Source organism: Trichechus manatus, unplaced genomic scaffold (assembly GCF_000243295.1).
Source record: "Trichechus manatus latirostris isolate Lorelei unplaced genomic scaffold, TriManLat1.0 scaffold00006, whole genome shotgun sequence".
In the NCBI taxonomy this organism is placed as follows: Eukaryota; Metazoa; Chordata; class Mammalia; order Sirenia; family Trichechidae; genus Trichechus; species Trichechus manatus.
In genome coordinates this window covers 25247476-25253915 of record NW_004443942.1, presented here as the reverse complement: position 1 = coordinate 25253915, position 6440 = coordinate 25247476, and the positions used below count along the sequence as shown (strand labels likewise).

Sequence of the window (6440 nt, the reverse complement as noted above, 5' to 3'; positions counted from 1 at the left end):
GGACACAATCCAGTCTCGTAGATCAGGTCCTGCCTTACTAACACAACTGCCACCCATCCTCCTTCATTAACAGCATAGAGACAGGTTTACAACATACAGGAAAATCACACAATACCAGGAATCATGGCCTAGCCAAACTGATACACACATTTTTTGGGGGACATAATTCAAACCATGACAGTGGTTTTAAGAAGTCCTGGTGGCGCAGTGGTTAAGAGCTCGGCTGCTAACCAAAAGTTTAGCAGTTTGAATCCACCAGTCGCTCCTTGGAAACCCTATGGGGCAGTTCTACTCTGTCCTATAGGGTCGCTATGAGTCGGAATTGACCCAACAGCAATGGGTTTTGGGTGGTGGCACAACAGTTAATTGCTCCGCTGCTAATCAAAAGGTTGGTGATTAGAACCTACCCAGCAGCGCTGCGGGAGAAAGACCTGGCAATCTGCTCCTGTAAAGATGACAGCCAAGAAAACCCTATGGGGCAGTTCTATTCTGTCACATGGGGTCACTGGACTCGAAAATCAACTCAACAGCACCTAACAACAACAGTGGAAATACCAATGATGCTAGGAAGAAAAGTAAAGCAGGATAAGGTGATGGGGAGTGTGGCGAGTGAGATTTTAAAAGGCCCTTCTGAGGAAGAAACATGTGAACAGAAACCTGGATGAAGTACATGGGAGCCATAGTGTGATCTAGAGGAAGATCATCCCAGGCAGAGGAACGAGCGAGAACAAACGCACTCAGGTAGGAGTTGGCTTGGTTTGTTCTAAGGAATAGAAAGAAGGCCAGCGCGGTTCAAGCAGAGAGCACACGGGGGGCGTGATGGAGAAGAGGTCAGAGGGATAGTAGAGGTCAGATAGTGCTGGTCTTCTAGGCCACAGTAAGGAGTTAGGACTTCAAATGTGCTGTTCCAGGGTCCAAGGCACTGCAGTGTGCCACTCAGGTGGGCTGCCTCTGAGTAACTAAAGAGAAGAGACAATTGCAGGAACGAAGAGCTCAAATACAGCTCAGTGAGCCAGCTCCCCCAGTCCTGATTCCCTCCTTGAACTCAGAGTGACAGATAAGTCCAGGGTCCATGTCTTAGATTCCTAGTGTTGCTGTAACAAAGTACCACACACTGGGTGACTCAAGACAACAGAAATGTATTCTCTGACAGCTATGGAGGCTGGAAGTCTAAACTCAAGGTTGTTCCTTATGGGAAGTCTGAGAGTCTGCTCCCGGCCTCTCTCCTAACTTCCAGTGGTTTCCCGCAACCCTTGGCATTCCTTGGCTTGTAGATGCATCACCCCAGTCTCTGCCTCCATCATCACATGACCTTCTTCCCTGTTTGTCTCTCTGGGTTTCTTCTCGTCTTTTTATGAGGATAGCAATCATTTTGGATTAGGACCTACCCTACCCGGGTATAACATGATGTTAACTAAGTATATCTGTAAAGATGCTATTTCCAAATAAGGTCACATTCACAAGTACCAGGGATTAGAACTTAAACGTATCTTTTTTGGAGACATAAATCAACCCATAACAGTCCAGTATCCAAGAGAGAAGGTGAGGGAGGGTTTGATGGTGATAGAGGAGGAAGAAGAAGCTGTTGATTCTGTATTTACCTTGCCCATCAAATAAAGGGTTTGAATTATCAATGGAGTTTCAAATATTCTAAAGTTAGAATCATTTAATACAAGCGAAATCTTCCACAGAAACTTACTATGTGCGAGTCTCATTTGCAAGCTCCTTCTATGTTTTAATTCACAGACTCCTTTAACAGCTCTATGAGATAGATACTCTAAACATCCCCCATTTTACAACGCAGATGCTGAAGTGCAGACAGGTTAACCCAAGGTCAACAAGGGCAGAGCTGCCTTGGTTGGAGCAGGGGTGGGGGCAGCTCGCTAGGGAGGCACTTTGTAACCCTCACGGCTCCAAGATGTGAGCTGGGAAATCAGATTTCTAAAGCTTCCTCCACTGGAGCATGCTATGAGCGTGACTCCACTAAGAACTCGCTGTAGAATTGTGAAATTTTGGGGAAGTTACTTCAGCACTTGATTTTTACCTCTTTTCTTAGTTGTAGGAGGTGGTGTAGAAGTTGTTGGAAGGGGGAAAATTTGATAAATAAATTCAGGGATGTGGCAGAAGGAGGTAGTATAGTAAAGGAAGCAAGTTAAGTTGTCAGTAGCAAAAAAAAAGAAGAAGAAGAAAAAGTTGCCATCCAATTGATTCCAACTTATGGCGGACCCATGTGTGTCAGAGTAGAATTGCTCCATCGGGTTTTCAAGGGCTGATTTTTTGGAAGTAGATTGCCAGGCCTTTCTTCCGAGGAACCTCTGGATGGACTAGAACTGCCAACATTTTGGTCAACAGCCCCGTGCATTAACTGCCCCATCCAGGGACTCTGTCAATAGTGAACCAGTGGCTAAATGGACACAGCCCTTCATTTATAGCTGATAGATGCTGGGCTTCCTAAGCCCAAGGTTTGCTGATGCTTTAGGTATGCTTCAGCTGTTTCTATAGCACCTCAGTCTCAGCATACTTTGGTGGATGGCCTAATTGACTGGGAGATTGTTGCTTCCTGATACAGTGGTGATTGCTTCTAAAAGATAGGGTAATAACAACTGCTATCATTTCTGAGCATTTATTACTCACCAGCACTGTGCAAAGCATTATCCTGTTGAATCCTGTCAAAACTCTTGTAAGGTAAGCAGGGATGGGACTAAGGTGAGGCAAGTGGGGTCCCAGTCCCAGCCCTGCTGAGCATCACTATCATTTCCATTTGACAGATACAGAAACTGAAGTTCAGAGAGGCAGAGTAACTTCCCCAAATCACACAGCTGGTAAACAGCTAAAAATATTTCTTTCTGACTCCTAAGCTCGTTCTTCTATGATTCAGCTCATGAGGATTTTTTTCTCAAAGATTTATTTCGGGCTCTTCTGTACTGTGTAGGAAACCTGATTTATCACTGAGGTTACTAATAGCTTTAAAATTCCGTGAAAATATGTCCATCAACCCGCCCTGAAATGTTCTGAAAGGAGTTTGGGAGCCAGATGCCTGTTACAATTGAATAGTTTAAAGAATTTTGCATGGGAGCAAAAGCCATATTAAGATAAATCTCTAGTTTTGGTCCTCTATTCGAATGTCACGACTAACAGGCCTATGTTGCAACTTGGCTCCTAATTCTTGGAAAAAAGGGAGGTAAATTGTCATCCGTGGCATTTTCCCAGTGACATTTGCATTTTCATTTCTACTAGAAGTCCATTTCAGCAGAGGAAGATAGCCTTCATCACTTGAAAATGCTGTTTATTCCCTAGAAAACAATAGTAAATGTAATAAGCAAAAAAGAATAGGAAATACCCACAGGAAAAAATGACCCATCCAGAGGTCAGGTTCATCACCCACACTGATTCAGTCTTTTGACATTTGCATGCAGGAAGGAAAACTTGGGAAATGTCTAAATTTTAGAGTATTTAAGATTCGCAAGGAGTGAGGGAGAGGAAGAAGGAATTACATTTCAGTCCCACTGGGCTGGGTCACGTTCAGATTTCCCCAACTCTCAAGAACCATTTTACATGTTCAGAATCACTTCTTAGTTACTGAATCCCTCTTCTGCGTAAGGCTTGTACCAGTTGCTATGGGAGGCTACGATAAGGTCACGTTTGCTTTGAAATTATTCATAATAAAAACACATTTGGAGACTTGATTCTGAATGTTAAACTTAAATTTGAGCAATTTAATTGCCCATTGAATAGAAATGAAATCCCACTGGTAGGCAGTTATTTCTTACAACCACTGTGTGTGAAATTGAAATCTTAAGATACAATTTCAAATATTCACCTTCTCTAAGGAAGTTCTCCCCAAAGAGTTGTGAAAGATAAGAAACTGGCCCAAAGTCATATGCAGTACTCTCACTTTCTTCACATACTCGGGTCAAAGCAGAAGCATATTATTAAAAGGAAATTTTATGCCAAAAAAATTGGCCATTCTGAGGTTACTTCCTTACTTCCTGGAACCCAAGGATATATTTATTTTAGCAAGTGATTTGCACCCCATGCAAAACTGTAGTAAGGAAGGTAGCAACTTATCAAATTTAATTAAAGCAAACATATTTAGTCACCAAGATTATGAATATTAAAATGGAAAATGTTTTTTATTTAGGAGCAATTAGGGGTTGCGATGAAGGAACCTTGGGCTGTTTGCTTTTTAAAAATAAGGGCTGGTTTTTTTCATCTGGGTGGGGAATTCTTATGTTAAACTCCGTTTCACCTTTAAATTTAGTTTCAAACTCTTTCTAAATTCTCTCAATGAAGTCTTTTGCTCTAGTATAGTGGCTGCCATTTATGAGAACTTAATATATGCCAGGTGCTTTTTGTGCATTTAATTCCATAGCTCATTTAATCTTCATTATGAGGAGACTCTATTTTAACCTCCACCCCTTTGTCAAGTCTGTGTACCATGCTTTGCATGTATTAGCTCATTCAACCTTCACAACAACCCATGCAGTAAGTTCTGTTATCCCCATTTTACAGATGAGGATACTGGGGGTTAAATTCCTGTTGTTAGCCCAGGTTCACACAGCTGGTAAATGGTGGGTTGGAATTCAGGTGGCCTGGCTCCAGATTCTGCACTCTTGGTTACTACCCAATACTGCCTCCTTATACTAAGTAACTTTCTTAGCCATGCTAGCTGAGAAGTAAGAGCCTAAGTCAACCTCAGGCAGTCTCATTCCAAAATCTCCACATTGAATGACCACAGGAACTGGTTATAACTAGGTAAATTGCTAAACACAACCTACATGTTTGTTTTAATTTCTGATTGTAGAGTTGTAGGTTACATATTTATTACATAGCTTAGGCTTGCCACAAAATTTTAGGGACTTTTTTTTTTTGAGTTAAAAACAAGGGTGATCAGAAGAATGTCTTTTTATATACTGAGGCCCTTGACTTGACTGAAAACTGCCCTTAAGACTTCCTTTGGCACACACACACACACACACACACACACACACACACACACAGATTTTAATTACATTCACTAGGAACCCAAGCTCTGGGACATAAAGATGAGAAAATGACAAGAGCAATGCAGAAAATAGTAAATTCTAGTTACACTCCTGCAGAGTCAATGAGGATTTGGCTCTGAAGAGGGAAGATGAAGCATTCAAAGATTCATTTCTGACTTCAACGACCACTTTTCAGGGTGAATTCATCCAAGCCCCTTCACTACCATCTTTAAAATGGGAATAAAATGCCTATGACTATGATTAAGACTGTTTAAATAAAACTATGGATTCTGAAAGTACTTGATAGTTTCCTTTTCTACAAGACTTATGGCTGGCATAGGAGTCCTGGGTGGTGCAAACGGTTAAGCACTTGACTAACCTAAAGGCTGGTGGTTGAAACCCACCCAGAGGCACCTCGGAAGAAAGTCCTGGCCATCTGCTTCTGAAAGATCACAGTCTTGAAAACCCTATGGAGCCAGTTCTACTCTGCAATACATGGGGTCGCTATGAGTCCGAGTCTACTCCACCCCAACGTGTTTTGGGGTTATGACTGACTTCATCACATCATGCACAAATAGATCTTTAATCACGTTGAATACAGACATTTCCAAGGAAGTTTGAGGCCCAGGGGAACCAAAGTTGTTCTCTACAGAGGGCAGACTCTGTTGTCCTCCTCTCTCCTTCTCCTACATTCCTCACTCTTCCCAGACCTTGCCTTGGAGGTTGGGGGGAGACCCGAACCCCAGCATAAAATCTGGTTTTTTTCCCCTTCGCTGACCCTGGGCAAAATGAGCTCCCTATTGCTCTTGGTCATTGGAAAAGCGCTTTCTCTGTACAGATTACATACTGACACTTTGCAGGGGGCCAGTAAAACCGCAGGCCTCCTCCTCAGTCGCCTTTTGAAAGATGCTGAGGGAGGGAATTCTGCCACCGGCTGGTGGAGAGGAGACCTGGACCAGCGTGGTCCCTCCCTCGTGATTAGCTACCCTTGGCACGCTCAGACGTACCCAGGCCGTGCGGTCCCTGCTTGCACAGCTCCAGTTGGCTGTCTGGAGTGCGGACGCGGTCCCCAGCCCGCAGCCAGCAGAGCCCCGCTGTCCCGGGCATCCCGGCGCCCTGCGTCAGTGGACCTGGGACCTCGAACCCACGTCAGGAGCGAAAGCCACTCTGAACACTGGCGTTTCTGTATGTGCTTATTTCACATGCTTGTCTTTTATTTCTTCCTTGAGCTGCCCACTGGTTACTTTAGTTTTAGTGAAACCAGAAGGGAAACGTGGAAGAGGGGATGCCCTAAAGAAGGATTTCGAGGCAGCCCAGTCTCCTCTCCAAGGAGAGGTGTTCCCCGAGTGACTCTCCCGATCCCCTAAGCTGGCGCCTTTAAGAAGCCAAGTCAGTCCTGATGCTGCTGCTGTTTGTACTGCTAATCCCCAGGAGCCCAGTTTAAAAAAAAAAGAA

The 6440-nt window shown here is 43.7% G+C and overlaps 1 protein-coding gene across 2 annotated transcripts in view; it reads left to right on the top strand.

Annotated features, from left to right (window-relative positions):
- The window catches only part of LMO2 (LIM domain only 2), a 35060-nt gene that overhangs the window by 15348 nt on the left and 13272 nt on the right, over positions 1 to 6440 (top strand). The window lies entirely within an intron of this gene.